We start from the raw sequence: 17,769 nt of genomic DNA on the forward strand, positions 1-17,769 counted from the left end.
TGCAGTGTTGTGCAGATTATCGCTGGTCGCTTCACTGATCATCCCCTGAGAAGAGTCCCACATTATTATTACTGAAGTATTGAAAGAAAAAATATGAACAATGTTTGGAAGCAACAGTTTCTCTGAAACAGAGGAATGGTACAGGGTTCAGTTCCTCAAGCTACCTGTGGAAAAAATACAGACCTTGTGAGGCAGATCTTTTTTGCCCCTGTTGTCTTACCTGGCATGATGGACTGTGGATGTTTATAGGATGTGCTGAATAATATTTTTGACCTGCTGGAGGGTCCGTGCCAAGAGCCAGGTATTGCAGAGTACAGTGACCTGACCTGACTGAATGAAAAGGGGGAATTCCAAAGATGCTACAAGCTACTAGAAAGATGTCAGAGACTACAATGGCACATCGCTGCGTACACGGTAGCAGCCCCTTCCTTCCTACCCAGAACGAGAACCTCCTTTTTCTCACTGCATGTGAAAAATAAATGCAACTTGCCTTGCAGAGATTTTAAATTAACATCTGTAATTCAATGTGGCATTGCAGTGATGAGCACCTGATAACCTTGAGTTGAGCTTGTGTGTGAAATAACACAAGACCACACAGTGCCTGAGAAGAAGAAAGCAAATTATCAGATAGCTGTTTGTTATTAGGTGAGCAGGCAGTCCTGTTTGCTAAGCAAGGCTTCCAGTGAAAAATGGTGATTTATAATCACGTGCCATAATGTATACATGCAAGAAACCTAATTAAATCAATCTTGATCCAGTTATTTAATACACATACCAAACTTTTGAATTTTTGTAATCATAAACTTTCTGTTCATGTTTTTGTGAGTGCAGATTTATACATAGTGTCTGAGAAGTATAAAGTGTTATATGAGTCGAGAGTATTAATTCACAATTTTCATGGAAATTCCAACACCTCAGTTTCTCTTGCCTGACCCTGACTAAACAAATCTCCATTATATGCTTTTCTTTGTACAGCTTTTCCCTTCTCCAGCCTGTGGTAATGTGTTGTGTAAATGCAGAACCGTTTGCCAGCCGTGCTAATCCACCAGATGGTGCTGCGTGTCTGTGGATTTCAGGGGGGTTTTGTTGGTGTCTCTTAAAACAGCAGCATTTATCAACTCCTCAGTTAAGAGGGAATATATAATTCCTATTCCTAAATATATATATAAACGCAGAAGGTTGATTTGTTTGTTTGTTTGTTTGTTTTTAAAGTCTAGCTCTTATTTTTAAAGGTGTTAGAGAAACAGAAGTACTTGTAACGTAACAAGCTATTTTCCTCCTAACATTCCTTATAGATTCAACTTTCACTTATGTAGGCTGCTGTGCCCATTTGTTCAAACTACCTAAATGTAAACTCATTGTTTCTGTCATTTAAAGGACTTACAGCTCCTCTTGTTCCTGCTAAAAAAAAAAAAAAAAATTATTTATTTGTTTATACCCAAGCTCCTTAAATGGTTATCTGTGTGAAAATCAAGATTTCAATTATTATTTGCTTCCTAACAAGTGATACTTTTGTTATTTAAAATACAGGTAAACATTTTTTCCTGACTGTACATCTGAGCTACCTACTGAAAAAAAGACTCATTTAAAAGGTTATTGGATTATTTACAACTAACCCAGTGTAGACAGTTAGTTTCATTTAATCACTGTTTATAATAAATTTCCCATGCGAATCTGCAAGTCACAGGGTGTTTGATAATGGGATGTCATGGCCCACACTGTATCTTTTCTTTCAGATGGGTACAGACTCAATGCAAGAAACAAAAATGGGAAGAGACGTTGAGGGGACTGCACAAATCAGTGTGAGATCAGAACATGTAGGAAGTCTGAAGGGTGGAGGATCTTGCATGATAATGACTTGTGTATTGACTAAGAATCTCATGTCTATACTGAAATCTGGATCCTGACAGAGACAGGAGAAACATAGTTGCCTAAAAAGGAGAATTGCTCATAATCCAGGTCTGATATGTTATCAGTGAATGACATAAATTGTCAGCAATTTAATATATTGGTCTTAGGGAAAAAAACCCAAACCAAAACAACGATTTTGAGCCAAAGTGAAATACCTCTGAAGTTTGAGGAAACTTAAATTTGTCAACAGTAGATTCTCTTTGGCCTGTTCTCTACTTTTTGCATAGTTTTACTGGCAAAGGCTGTGGTTTTACTGGTACAGCCCAGTGGCTTTTATGTGGTGGAGATGGGTGCAGAGGAGAAAAAAACCATCCTTTTGCCACAATATTCATTTGAAAAGCTACTATAAAACATTGTGACATAAGGCAATTTATTTTTACTTTTAGGACCTGATTTTCCACCAAGCCCTGCAAGGGGCTGTGACAGCAGTGCCTTTGGGGCAGGCAGAAGTGATTTGTGTGGGGGTCTGTGCAGCCCCTCTGGGCACTGCCTGGCAAAGGGCGCTGCTGTGGCTGCCCAAGAGCTGCCCGGTGGGTTGGGATGTGCGTTTGCCAACACTGCTCAGAAAATGTTCATGTAAAACCATTACCAGGTTTTATTTAATAACCTCCTAACCCTCTCTCTCTCTCCTCCTCCTCCCCTCTGTTCCTCTAATGCCTTTTACAGCTCTTGCTGCACAGCGTGAAGCCTTAGAGCTGTATTCATCAATGACTCACACCCTTGCTTAGGGGCCAATTTTCATGGAAGCTATACAGGAAAATTTTGAAATGCACCTATCTCATGCAGGGCACAAGATGATTTCTCTATTCATTACTATTCCAAAAGGACTTGTTGTCCTTTGGAAATGGTCAGATATTGCTTACATTTGTGTGTGCATGCGTATGTATGCAGAGCTAACTTGCCTTTAGATTTGAGTGGTCTAAAAATAAAAATGTATTGTTATTATCATTGACACCAGTCAGCTGAAAGGCAACTGAGGTCCTGCTTACACTGAGTGGAAGCAGGCAAATGCAAAAGAAAATGCAGCAGTGTGCTTTGGGTGAGCAAATCCTACAGACTCAAGCACAAAACTTGTTAAAGTTCACCCTTTTGTTTGATGATACGAGTATCAGCCTTCTGAGGAATTTGGGAGTAAAGCCACGGACTTACTCTGAGAAACCAAACTGCACTTTTGCCTCCAGAAGTTTTTTATGTAGGTCACGGTCGTAGTACATTTCTAAAATACTACAAGAAAACATGTTCCTTTCCTTTAAGACATCACATGTTAACTCAAGTTTTTAGCTCTGGGGAGGAGATAGAGGTAAAATTATTAGCCCAAATGACCCTTTGCTTTAAAACCCACATGATAGAAGGGGAATCTTTACTGCAAAATTGCCAGTTATAGAATAATTGCATTTTCAGGGGTTGCTAATTATATCCAAAATTACATTAAACAGTTTTGGGGAAGGGACTGAGACTGCTTAGCATAAAGCAGTTTATTTACGCATGTACAAAGTAGCTTACATCCCTAAGGGATTAAACTAATTGCAATATTTTAATGTGAGTTGTAAAAATTGTGTCATGCAATGATGAATCAGAACTTGCAGGAAAAAAGAGGGCAAAATACACTTTTGCTTTTCATAATTTTTCCAACAGGCATTTCAGATCATAATTCTAAAAATAGCTTTTTCCTTCTCTTTGTTTCTTAAACAGAATGGAAAAATCCCTTTCTGCAGATCAAGCCCATCCACTGACATTAATTTTTGCCTTCGATCTGCTCAGGTGAGTTCCTCAAGAATGTGTTAGAGATCAGATTTGTTTTTTCCATATTTGTGGATGTTGTTTTTTTCCAAAGTGGATTATGCTAATAACATAACTTTTGGCTTGGCAGATAAGTTTTGTCCTAATGAGAGAGCATTTTCTTACAAGAGTGCACAGAATTACCAAGCTCCACATGTATGTTACACAAATCAGGAAAATTCATGACCCTGTCAAAGCCAAGAAATAGGCAGAGTCCTGTGAATACAGTAGCATGATCCTTGTTTTAGAGATGACAAAACACAGGCAAAAAAAGAAGATAAGTGAATTCCCTCACATTGCCCAGAATACAAAGTAGGAAATTAAAAATTTATTCTTTGCCTTTTATTCTCAGGCGCAACTTTAGTACTTTTATGAAGTAATTGCTGTTTACCTGGGTAGCCTCTAAGTTCTTCCTTTCCAAAGTCCATTTGTGCTGTAGAGAGTATGTAGGGATTGTAAATGTACTCCTAAGTAGCATTCCACAGTTGAACTAATTGCCAGGCCAAGCAAGAGACCACAGTAAAGGGGTGAATAATTTGATCCAAGATGGATTTGTACTCTACCAACACAGCCTGAAATCTTCTAATGCTTTTGGATTTGATTGTGAGCTGTTCATTGTTGTTTGAGCCTGTTCTTTTCTATTACCATATTTTCTCTGGATATCATTTCTGTGTACTTTATCTTTGTATAAAAGGCCACATCTTTACCATATTTCCAGGGAGTAGTCAGTAGAGGCATACAAAATTTACTGCTGTAGACCAAAGTAAGACAGATAAAGGTAGTGCATTACAAAGTTCTTGCCCTCAATCATGCAGAAGGCTCTCTGTGCTTCTGTGAGCAGTGGTACCTATGGGGCTGCACTGTAATGGGAGAAGGGTTAACAGCAAACCAGGACATTTTCTGCAGCAAAAGGAGATGGAATCTTCTCTAAGCAATTACCTTTTATATGATAAACAATGTCAGTGGTCAATAGAGGGAGTTTCTTACCCTAATCCCCTTCCATTCAGTTTAAAATAAAAATGCTATTCGTTTGACTAGCAAGTTGGGGTATCGTGAAGCCTGGTCATACCTGTTTGCATGTTACATTTATCTGCCAGCAGAAGGGTTACTGCAGTAGCCTTTCCTTAAATAAAAAAACAATATACTAATAAATGCATGTTACAGCTTTAGTGGTGTAAGGTGCTTTTGTGAGACATGTCTGTTGGCACGCTGCAGTCTTTTTGGAATACAGAGTGCACTGCTATTTATTACAGATTCTGTTGTCATCATGAAGTTGTAAGTAGCTTCTCCTGTACTTTTAGCTTCTACTGACTCTGAAAATCCAGCTTTAATTACTAATGGGTAGTATACAAAACAATTTCCTTCTGGTAAAGGATGCACATAATCTGTCATCATTAAATATCTGCTGGCACTACACATAGCTTGTGCTTTGACCAGCTCTTAGGGAAGGGGAGGTTTGATAAAAGAGAAAAGCCAAAAGCCATTATACATATTTAAGGTACTGAAGAATTTAAAGATTACAACAGCATATCCTTTTGAACATATGAGCCGTGACTTTCAATGGACGTGATGTTCCTCGTGGATGTGGTGAGATGTGACAGAATGGCCACACAGCTGAGTATTCCATAGCTGAGTAGCCCTCAGCTCAGTTACAGGACACAGAAAAATCAGAGCTTCAAGGCAGCATGCTTATAGCTTTCTCTGTCTATTGTTCTTTCTAGTGGAGTGCAGCTACTCTGATCTCTTTCCTGACCATTCTATCTGCATTGTAGTATTTCTGGAATTTCTTCTGCTTCAACAGCCAATGATTACAAAATCTTACATCTCTATATTATAGTTGGAATAGTCCAATGTACATTTCTATGGAGGCATGAAAAATTATACATTGCCTATCAAACTTACACTGAGGCTATCAAGTGTTTTGTGCGGGGAGATCAGACGGCCCCAAGACTTGTTGCTGTGCTTAGTATTTGGCATGGAGTGTCAGCATCTTCATGCAGTAGTTACTTGATGTCTCTAAAGTGCATATTTGCTGTCATGTTACTGCTCTGTGTATAGTAAAATGCTTTATAGGACATAGCATAATCTTGTTTGATATTATGATCCTGTAATTTTCTTTAAAAAGATTAATCTTGTAAATACTGTAAATTTATATTAGTAGTCGCAGTAAGCTGTTTAAGGTTTATGTGGAGCAGCATTATTTATATTTATAGTCAGTGACCCTGATACCTTGTACTTAGAGTTGAGATATTTTTATGTTAATTTGTTTCTTTATTTCCTTGGCCTTGGCTAAAAGAACCCCAAACACTATTAGACTTGATTTTCAAAAGATCTTCCAAACTACATATATCTACAATCTACTCTGAGATTTCGGAAGTATTTTAACACTTATTGCCATTTCATATTGCCATTTAAATCATTAGGGGGTGAGTAAGGTACACCTAGAGATACAAAACATTATCTCTGAATTAGCCTCTTTGAAGTGCATTTCATTGCTGTATCAGTCATTGCAGACAAAGGTTCTGAGCCCAGGAGTACAGATGAAAATATATACAACCCTTTTAAAAGGTAGAATATTTGAATTGAGGTTGCAAAATAGACAGTTGCATGAAATTATCACTCCTGTCATGTCAGCTGAAATATCAGAAATCCTATTTCTAATCCCCTCCATGTAATATGGCACAGGGACATAGATACACATCAGCCATAAAGACAGTACAGCCCTTCCAGCAGACTCCGCAGGCTGCCTACAATTCAGTCCCCCTCCTCCAGCCTCTCCACCCACTAGTTGAGCCTCTTGTTGCCCTTCCAACACCTAATGCACTCCTGACACAATGGAGGGGAGGGCAGGAGCAGTGTGCTGAAAAATTAGGCACTGCAGACAAAAACTTGACAGACTGTCTTGCTCCCAGTGTCACAATATGAACTGGCCTGGTAAAAAGTAATGGCCATTATCCCATCTCACTGAATGACTTAAATGACTTACACCCACATGCAGAGAAAGTTCTTTGGACTACTTCCATGGAGTTTTTTTTTAATTTAATTTGCATGATAAGATGTACAAGCCAAGGTTTTCACAGTTTAAACAGCTTCATTTTTCTCTGACTCCTGTATAAAGTATGGATAATTTCACTGGAGTCATCGGAGTAACTTCATTATCAAACGGATGTTGTGAGAGCACTTTCACAGTCCTTAGGCAACTTTCCAGTTGTTGCTTCTCTATGCTCATGGTGAGCTCCTATTTACATCTTCCCTAAGGCTGGAGTTTCTAGACACACTGGGCACCCACCCAACACTGTGTATCTGGTGTTCTCAGGAGAGATGGTCCTTACGGATCGTGCCAGTGTTGTACAAGACATAACTTGGGTCAACATCCAAGATTCTCATGCACCCGAGCAGCTTCTGTGTTGGCAACTATCTGGAAAATGTAGGTATTCTAATAAGTACAGTGTTGTATTCGCACCTTTACAAACACTGCCTCAGGTTCACTTGAATGTTTTGTCTTTGATTTTCCAGGCTGGTACCTATATCCCGGTTTGCTGACCATGCCTCTCGTTCGTACCTTTGTCAGAAATCCTGTCTTGGACTTAAGATGCTTTTCTCCCTGAAGTTTCACTAAAATTGGTAAACTCCTGTGAAAAGTTTCAATTCTGAGAAGAACAGTTTTCCTGAGGAATTCCCAGCAAGTTCTTTACAAAAGTTCTGGTAAAAGCAACTGTTCTCTGTCTCCATGTCCAGTTACTCCTGCTAATTTGAAAGCATAGCCATGGGCTTGAGAAAAGCAGCTCTATGAGCAGAAGCAGCCAGAGTCTAAATGTAAGAGGAGAGGAGAGGGACCAAGAGCTGTGCAAAGCTGCAGACGTATCACACAGGAATTTGAGACTCCAAGCCTGGCTATCCCCTGTTGTGTCCTACAGCTTCTGTAACCTGACCTGAACAGTAAATCCTCCAGCTACTTACAATTGGGGCCATACATTTACACATGTACAAAAGCCAGGAGAAGGTTGCTTATACCTGCTCAACCAGTTGCTGTTAGTGTGTAAAGCTGTTAAAAAGCACACGTGGTGCAGCCACGAGCATGATGTGATTCCTGGGCTTTTCATCTGCCATCCACACTAACTGCCATCTGGAGTGCCCATGGACAATGTGTGTGAGCATAAGGTTTTCTCTGGGAGTACCTTAAGCCATGCTTATATGAACAGCATGTCTACTCTGAGAGCACATTGAAGTATGACTTGAGAGGCAGCAGAAGGTGCTGTTTGTCTTTTGTTTATTGCTAATGTAGATGAGATAATGTAAATAATGGCAGGCCAAAAAAAAAATTCAGATTGTTGCAATTGCAACATACTAGTAACTGCTTTCTTCCCTTTGCAGTGGAAATGTATTTAGCAATCTTTTCCCATTTATTTCCCATTATTTCTGATGGAAGCAAAATCTTAGCACATAATTAGCCAGTGTTTCATATACCTGAGTCTATGTTCATTCTTCCAGCAGAATCCTCCATCTTTTCTCTCCTCTTTCTCTTTTTTTTTAATTTATGATTAGGCAGAGTTTACTGTAAAATAATATTTTTGTGAACTATTACTTGCATAAGATCAAATAATAATGTTTCTCTTTTATAACCTTTGTTCTGATGTGCTAAAATCATATTTTTTGGCAGTGTAGCACTCTGTTGATGAAGCCTGAAGTACATGACAATATGACTGGAATTCATCATCAAGTAAAGAGTGTAGTGAATTTTGCACCAAATCATCACGAAGTAATCTTGCTTTTCTCTCTGGTCTTACTCTAAATGTGATTTGCACTCTTATGGAAAGAGGACTTTGTGATGGTTTTGATGTTACATACAAATGGTCTTGCTTTGTAAAATTTCCATTATGCCTGTTTACGTTTAGCAGCAGTGCTATTGATTCAAGCTGTACTGATTGGAAAGTAGAAGTCTTTAACACTAAGCCCCTTCAAAGTTTTTCACAAATTTGTGGCATTTTGCCAGCATTGCTCACAAAATAGCATAGAGCTGCTGGGAGGAAATGTTCCAGCTGCAGGGATAACTGGAGCCAAAAAGTAACATCCAAATAGAAATTATCCAGTTCGTGATTTCACTTTGATCACCAGATGTTTGTCATGTGACTTCAGCATTAGAAAATAGGAGAGAGGAGAAAGTGATGGTGTGGTGCTTAGCTTAAATCTGACACAAGAGCTCATAGCTCAGCAATAGGTATAAAGAAACAGTTATTGGCTTTTCCCATTTTCATTGTGATATTCCTTGTTTTACCATGATATGGATTAGAGAAAACTATGTCCTTATGCAAAGTTTTGGGTTGATTTCTCAGTTCTTTAAGCTCTGAAATACTATGGAAGCAGAGCAAGATATACTCCAGATTACTAGTATAGTTATTCTGGTTTGGTTGGTAATTTGTCTCTGTCAAGAGTCTGACCACTGTGTACTGGTTAGTGACGACAGCAAAACGTAAAGAGCACTATTCTTGGCTCCCAGGGATTGCAGATTTAAATTTGTGTCTTTTTCCCAGTTTCAGCATTGGCATTCCTTTTGATTTAACTTCCTCCAATACAGTGTACTTGAAGGAGCTTTTTTCAGCTTCTCCTGGTTAAGAATTAGTTGAGCCATTTCAAAATGCATAGAATTGAAAGGACATGTTAGAGTTTTCAAGTCATAACCCTTTATCATCTCTGTCAACCATCTCATATAATGCAAAGCTCCATCTAAAATCTCCTTATGATTTTTGCTCTTATTAACCTCATAGGATGGCTGATGCAAACTTTTGGTGCTCTAGGGATTAAAAAGTCTCTTGAAATGTCCATCCTAAACTTATCCAGGATCTATTTATAGATACTTATTCTCATAATCGAAAACTTATATGATGCATGCCATAGATTTTCTAAGTGCATTATGACAAATGACTTAATCTTTATGTTTGACTTATCCCAAAGCAGCGAGTCCTCCCCCTACATCCTCTCCCACCTGGCCACACGTTTGTGTCCCTTGCTGCTTCAGGTATTGGTCAGCTCCTTTACTGATCTATGTCAGTACCTTTGTGTAACAGAAATGTGCTTAGTTTTCAAGGGATATTTTTGTGCTGGAATAGTGAACTAGGCCAGCTCAGCAAGTGGTGTAGGAAGCACATAGAGAGGACAGAAGCAGGGCCTGGCAGTTCTTTTTCTGGTTTAAGTTGCTTTGGAATTATACCCTCAATTCTAGATTGATAAAGGTATGATAATTCTTTCTTTTCCAACATTTTGACCATATTATCTGTTTAGATTTTAAGTCCTGCAGATCAAAGACTGTGTCTTTTAGTGACTTGCACAGTGACAACAGTGGATCCCCACATTTAGATATCAAGACAGTACAGATACAAGATCACCATAAAGTCTTTTATGCTGACCTTCTATCACCCTCTTTGTGTTGTGCTGCAAATGTATCCAGCTTTACTGAAAACAGATTATATTCCCTACTGTTTGCTTTCAGCTTATTATTTATCATTATATATGATATAATATGAATTTTTGATTAAGTGGACTTCATTTTTCAGTAATGCAACATCATAAGTTTCACTAATATAAATCCCCACTTTTCTTTGTAACGTGAAGTTTTCTTACTTGTGAACTTCCTTGACCTACTTAGCAGTCCTAACAGCAAATAGTATTGATCCTTTTTCTCTATTAACCTCTGGAGTGTGTGATATAGGCTTATAACATAGATTTTAATGTAAGATAAAATAATACCACCTATTAGTCTGGAATCTGGACAGAAAAAATATGTACTTTATAATAGGTGCTTTTAGGTGAAACAAAATATTCTTAACATTTTTAACAATTCCTGAACGTACTGTCTCCACCCTTCACTGTAGTATTTTGCATGTCTGGTATTTCTGGGTCTCTTTCTCATAGCAGTGTTGAGAAAATTTCATGCTTTCACATTTTTCAGCTGTAATACTATTTACTTTGAAGAGAACTGAATATCCTCTAGTATTCTGCCAGGTCCCTCTCTAGACTTCCACACTGAGGTAGTTTTATTTGATCCTTTTATGTGAAAGATTAAATTTCCTAGTGTTGTATGGTGAGATACCAGTGCTTATTTTCATGGAATAATCTCATGGAATATTCTGTGTTCCAAATTATTTTCACTCAAATTCAAAATGCCAGTCGCCTTTGTTTCAGTAACAGAACATCTGATTTGCTCTTGTAGTTCCAGTTCTCCATCTTCCATTATGGAGCCAACCCCTTTATTCTTACTTACAAAAATTATAAATAATTAAGAATATTAATATTTCAAAGATAAATGGATAAACTTATATTGAGTTGATTAATGGGAAGGAATTGACTGAGGAATTGTGAATATTCGTTGGTTTTCAGGTGTATGAGTTTGAACTGCACTTAAGACATTTATTCCAAAACTTTATGCAATTCAGTAATTCCTGACTTTCTGAAATGTTCATTTAACTTTCCATACAAGTGCTATAGGTGTTTCAGAGCCTGATCACACTTTCTATGTTCAGACAAATATTTCCTGTCTCCAGTGAGGAATTTTACATTGAAAGAGGTTTCCCCTGTGATGGGAGTTTTGACTGAAGAGAGGAAGCTGGATCAGTCCCACATGTTGTAGAGACTTAAAATCAGAAATTAATATGCAGTAGAACTATGACAGTGGCTTTAATTCTACTCACATTAATTTTCACTGTTATTATTAATTAAACCCTGAAAATCAGGGATTTAATGGAAACTCTGACAGACCTTTAATTATAGCATTTCAACAGTCTTAGAGTATTGGATGTCCTCTACTAGTGCACAGGACATTCTGTACTTGAGAGGGTATAGAAGGAAGTCATAGTTTGTAGTGTGCTTTATGTTCAGAACATTTTTTAATTCATTATAGGCTTTTACTCAGTGTTGTCTGCTGCATCTGGGTAAGTTATATGAAATGAATACTTTAATTGTTGTGTTCAGGAACAGTTTGGAAACAGATTTTTAATTTTTTTTTAGTGGAATTGCTCATTATTGTTCAAAATCATCTGTCATTGTTTTAGGAGAATGTATTTCAATCTATGGATTTCTCATGAGCTATTTATGTAGCAGAGTGCATTGTGCTCACAGATATGTCTACAATTTATATTATTTAGATTGCAAATTTCTGACAGGAAGGATGACCTCTTTTATTCTCTGTCTCTCTTAACATCTACCATAGTGGGGTTCTGACCAGAATTCCTATGTGAACCTGCAGTATGAGCCATAGATTACAGTAATTCATCTCAAGTGATTTTGCATCACTGTGTTTAAAGTCCTTGCATTATGTGTGTTCCTTTAAAGCCTCAAGATGAAATGCTTAGGCCTTGACTGTGCAGGATAGGAGAGACATCAGAGTGCATGGTGTGATTTACAGATACTGATTGTCAGGAGGGAGAGGAAACCATGGGGAATAGTCAGATATTGTGGGCAGCAATAGTATTCTATAGTGTTTAGTACACTGCAGTTCAATTCATTCGAGCATACAACCATATAATATGCATCTTTGTGTGTGAACTTCAGTATAAAATCCTACCTGCTAATTTTTACCATTTTATCACAAATTTTGCAACATATACTTTCCATTAAAGAACATTCCTGGATTCACATGAATCTATGATAACTGAAATTGTCATGGAAGTGTGGGGGGAGATGGATGTAAAGTTTTAACCCTGGAGAGTAGAAGGTACAGCCTAAAAGTCTCAAAACTGGAGACAAATTTAAAGTATTTGCAGCTATTAACAATATTTATAGGTAAAATGCTGGAGAAGCTGAGTAATGAGTTTTTAAATATTTTTGATATTGGTAAAACCTGATGTTTAATAATTAGCCACCTGTCCTCTTGATTAGATAACAGAAGAAATGAGAGAAAAAGGTGTATATTCCAAAATTAATAGGGAAAGAATTTGAGGATGTTCCATATGAGAAAGGATTCCAACTTTTATGTGACTCATTCTGAGATTTCTAAATTTGTGCAGTATACAATTATGTTTGGATCTATAAGTTTGTTTATATATGAACCAATTCTAGAAACATTTTAGGCATTTTCATGGATGGAGATTTGGAATACCTCATTGTGAAACCATCTGCTCTTCACTGCCAGTCACATACTCTCTCTGCTACTAGTATTCCACTTTGGCATTTATTGTCTCCTCCTAAATCACTTAAGGAACCTAAACTATCAGAAAACTAACCTTGCCAAAAAAGTGGATGGTTTTCTCCTGGATTGTTCCTGTGAGCTGAAGTGTAGAGGTAGAGGAAGAGCAGGACAGCCCCCCTTGGTGGCAGATAGCCCTTAAATTTACAGGGCTGTCCTGTGAAACAACAGCCTGAGGGCTGGCCAGCATTGTGTGCCTCTAGTCCTTTGCGGGAATACCATGTGAAATAAAATAATACCTGTGGCAGATAACAAATAAATATACATTTAACTTAATTTAGGGGAAAATGCCTCTGATATAATTACTTCAAGTCATTAGGAAAGCTGCTTTAGTGTAAGAACTATAGAGGAGTCTTCTTAGCAATGCTGGGTTTAGCAGAGTGCTGGGGGTGTCAGCCATGGACAAAATTGTTGTCAGCATTAGGGAACTGCCTGCTGTGTGGACGGGCTTAATGCACTGTGATACGGTGTGGATGCAAATGTAATGGGCTTGGAAATAGAGAAATTGAGCCTGAAACCTGTAGGGCATGTCCTTGGCCCAAACTAACCCACACCACTTCTTATCAGTCAGTCTACCGAAGTGGAAGGTATTAAACCAGCAGCTGATTAGAATTGGGACCCAGTTATTTAAAAGGGAGCTTTGGCTGGGCAGGTGACCACAGCGGCTTTTTAATTTTTTTTTTATGTTTGTATTTTTTTGAAGGAGTAGAGTAGCTATTCCTTTAAATTCACGTGAAATACAAACCCCAAGTGTTAAAATGGCATTTAGAAAAAGCGTAACCACACAGAGACAATATTAAAAGAATGCAATTTGAGAAGGTGTCCTTCCTCACACAGTAATGGGATTGCCACTGTTGCTCAGCACATCACAAGGAAGTTTTATCTTAAAAGAGCAAAATAATATCATTAACAGAAAATTAAACTTAAAGTCACCATGAACTATGGACTTAAAAGACCCTCAAGAAATGAAAACCAATTGTCTGTTGGAAAACCAGGAGGTCAAGTAGTCATTGACCAACCAAAAGCTGCACCGATTGCTGAAACGTACAGTACTTTCAAATCCAATTAACTGTTTCAAGCAGACAGTCCTCATTTTCTCTTTCATCAGGAAGGGAAATTTGCAATCATATATTCCAATGAAAGTTAAGTTGTTTTGATCTGATAATTGTCAGATGTATTTATCTTAATTTGTAAGTTTCTAATGCTAAAGCTCCAAGCTGTTCAGATATAACAGAAGTACTGGGAAATGAGGTACAAAACGCTGGAATTCAAATTAACCAATAAATATATTTTAATATATATCAGCAGGACTCTAGAGGATTCCATTAATGTTGAAAAATAGAAAGGATTTAGGTTAATTTGGTAAGAAGGCAGGTCAGAACGTTTACAACAGTGGCATAGAATTGTATAGAGATGCAAAATTTTTCAAGAGAGCAGAATTTTTTCAAAAACGCTGACTCTAGCTGTCACAGCCCTGCCTTGGTTAAATCCAGTGGAGAGATATGAGGACTTTCTAATTTGCTTTCCCTCTATTTTAATAATAGCTGTGCATAAGTAATTTATGAAAGGCCAACCAGGCAGTGGGCAACAGAAAATTAAACTCATTTTATCTGAAAGCAGGTGGATTTCTATATATCATTAGCATGCATAGAATTCTCACAATGTTATTTCTCATACTGATGGAATGTAACCAAATAATATATGAGTTTTTTGCTTATGCACGAGTGAAATTTTTAGATAAAAGTACCAGCCCCAATGGCAATTTTCTGCAAAACGAAAACTAATTCTGCGAAGCTTCTTATTACTGGGAAGACTCATTTGGCTTGCATTAGAGACTGACATAAGTGACTTTAGGATTTTACTAACAGATTAGATGAGATGTGCTATATGCAGTAATATCATTAGAGAATGTAGCAGTAAAAGCAGTAGAGTTTGTGGCACTTAAGGACATGGGCACAAGTAAATTGTTTTCATTTATGACAAGCTTTTAAACGATTTTTTTTTTCTCCTGATGAGAATGTGGTTTAGTTTTAGGTTTCTCCCACCCATCCCCAAGACTGAAAAAAATGCTTCTTACCTGAATTATTCCTCATATTATTTCACCCCCTGATACTAAATCTATTGTATATGCCTGCCTTATCACCTGCATCACCTTGAGAGGGGCTAGATTTTTATGAAGAAAACAATACTAAACCTAAATAAATGTAGTGGCAGTGTTATCTAAATAAGGAGAGAGAGGCAAACCACATATTCTCTACTTGCTGTATTTTCACTATTCATTAACAGAAATATATTTGGAACCTATCCACGAATTGTTCAAAGTATTTAAAACCAGCAACAAATATGCTGCAATCATTTGAATTAACCAAATACAGCTTTCCTTTTCTTACCTTATGAAAGTCTGTTAAGAGTTTTTTCTTGTAATTATGATACCCAAAGGTACCTCTTGCATAAGACTTTTTTCACTCTTACATCTCATTTAACAATAAATGGCACTTGCCAAGTGATATTTTTCTCTCAGGCAAGAAAGAGTAAGAGACTGTGCTAAATCCATGTCTCATATAATATTATATTATGTTTTATAATGAGGATGAAGGAACAGGTAATTGGTCTCAAAGTGAAACTTATCATTTTATTTTCTTTAATTCAATAGTAACAGCTACCAGGAGTTAGCAGTAACTACTCCTGTAATGGGTTCTATTGGTTTGTACTGCCAACTTTGTAGTTCGCAATGTATTTTGTTCACATTTGAATTTCAAAAGAGAGGGAAGATATGACTGTGTTGTTGGAACCAATAACACTGACCCAAGTCATATGACAGAGATAGTCCTTTGTAACCCTGACCCATGTGAGGGGACTGTGTCCAGCTCTTCTTCAGCTGCTTATTCAGTTTCTTATATCAGCACTCATGTATGTCACACTTACATGACTTTTTTATATTACATGACTTTTTTATTGGTTTACTGTGATAGCAAAGTTTATATTGTCCTCCACAGTCAGTACTTTTACAGAGCTATCTTGACTACCAAAGGCCCTAAGAAATAGCAAAATAAAATCCTCAGGCAAACTGCATGGGTGTAAATGTAGAATGACTGTGTTTACCTCAGTGCAGCTAATCTGGGTATAAAGTGCTCTGCTAAAAAAGCTGAGTTTGACCCAATGTAACCAATACTGAAAACAGGCAATATTAAAGAGAACTGTAAGTCCTCTTCCCAGGGGAAAATGCTGGTCTTGGCCATACTGATGCAAAATAATTCTGCTGAAATCAATAGATTTCCTTCAGACATTGCTCAGCACAAACAGGGACAGATTTTGGCTCTGCTGTGACATGGACTCAGCGAGAGTATTAAATCATAAAGATGACAATCTAATGGTGACATTCAAATGGACAGATTGCAAGGCTCTTTACACACTCTGGTTCATAAAGTCTCTCCCTGTTGCACTTGCCACTGTTAGCAAATGAGTATAGGAGAGAAAATAATTAGCTGAAGAAATATAAAAAAATCTGAAACTTCTGTACTGAGGTGCACAGACATTTTGGCAACAGTTGCTGAGATCTGGCTCCTGTTATCATGGGAGAGCTGAAATACAAGAGCAGGTGTATGTCCTCATTCCAGATTAGTCCTCCTCCATTCTGTGCTGTTTTGTACCTATCTCAGCTCTGCAAATGAGCTGAGCAGTGTTAATTTTATATGGTGCTAATACCTAGCATAGAAACATAGGACAAGACTATCTGAAGCATCTTAAACCACTAAATCTGTTTCTTGCACAAAGCTCAAGATGTGTTACATAATTCTGATAATAAATATTTGAAACTACATCTTAGAGCAAGTTAGGTTCTCTGCTCCCACATTCTCTGCTGGAAAGACCTCCTTCCATGAAAAATTCTCATGACAAACCAAATATAACAGCAAGTTTGTTCCAGTGCTGTCTTCTATAGGTTAATTAGCTGATCTTCCTTTGTTATCTTTGTTCAAAGTCCGGTATTATTTATAGAAGACCACTACACTAGACCTGGAGCTCTGCTCTGCTACTTCCTGAGTCTTCTGGCATTATCCAATTGTATGTTCAAAAAAGTAACTCTTTGAAAAGCCAGTTCAGCTCCATCAGTGCTGGGAAATGCTTTTTCCTATGCAATATTCCCATTTTATAAAATCCTTCAAATACCGAAAGGGGACCTACAAGAGAACTGGAGAGGGACTTTTGATAAGGACATGGAATGATAGGACAAAGGGAAATGGCTTTAAACTGACAGAGGGCAGGTTTAGATTGGATATTAGGAAGAAATTCTTCCCTGTGAGGTTGATGAGGCCCTGGCACAGGTTGCCCAGGGAAGTTGTGGCTGCCCCATCCCTGAAATGTTCAAGGCAAGAATGGATGGGGCTGTGAGCAGCCTGGTCTAGTGGAAGGTGACCCTGCCCGTGGAAGGGAGCTGGAACAAGGTGATCTTTAAGGTCTCTTCCAACTCAAACCATTCTGTCCTTCTATGATTTACCTTTGGTGCTTAACAGCCACGTAAAGTGAGTGCTCCAGCACTTATGGCCTCAGCCATAAGACTTCTGCAGGGTAGTACAAAGTATTTAAATTGTTTATAACAGTGATCAGAGCATAGACAAAAGACAGATGTGAGAACAGAGGAAGTAAATAATATGGTAGAAGAATAATTTTTTGCTGCAAATGGACTAAGAGAAGGTGTATATTTTTCTCAAGTTTGCATCTTCTTTTTTGTTGTCATATTTTATTCCCTACTCAGAACGTTAAAGTCAAAACAGGCACATGGTTATGTCTTTATTTTCTCCCATTTTCATTTAAATATACAATATTTGAGGGCATTCAACCATCTGCTTTTTGTTTGCAGCCAGCAATCAAAAAGTATTTTCACTGTATTAGTATAAAAACTG

At 37.7% G+C, this 17,769-nt stretch overlaps 1 long non-coding RNA gene across 2 annotated transcripts in view; it reads left to right on the forward strand.

Annotated features, from left to right (window-relative positions):
- Positions 1-1,526: 1,526 nt before the first annotated feature.
- Positions 1,527-17,769, forward strand: part of LOC135419508 (uncharacterized) — a 49,414-nt gene continuing 33,171 nt past the window's right edge. Inside the window, exons 1-3 of one of the 2 annotated variants that reach the window (XR_010433031.1) lie at positions 1,527-1,592; positions 3,604-3,672; positions 7,207-7,395. This is a non-coding gene — a long non-coding RNA (uncharacterized LOC135419508). Of the gene's footprint in view, positions 1,593-1,739; positions 1,960-3,603; positions 3,673-7,206; positions 7,396-17,769 lie in introns of those variants that run through there. The other variant, XR_010433032.1, reaches the window with a different exon arrangement.

This window comes from Pseudopipra pipra, chromosome 10 (genome assembly GCF_036250125.1).
Source record: "Pseudopipra pipra isolate bDixPip1 chromosome 10, bDixPip1.hap1, whole genome shotgun sequence".
Classification (NCBI taxonomy): Eukaryota; Metazoa; Chordata; class Aves; order Passeriformes; family Pipridae; genus Pseudopipra; species Pseudopipra pipra.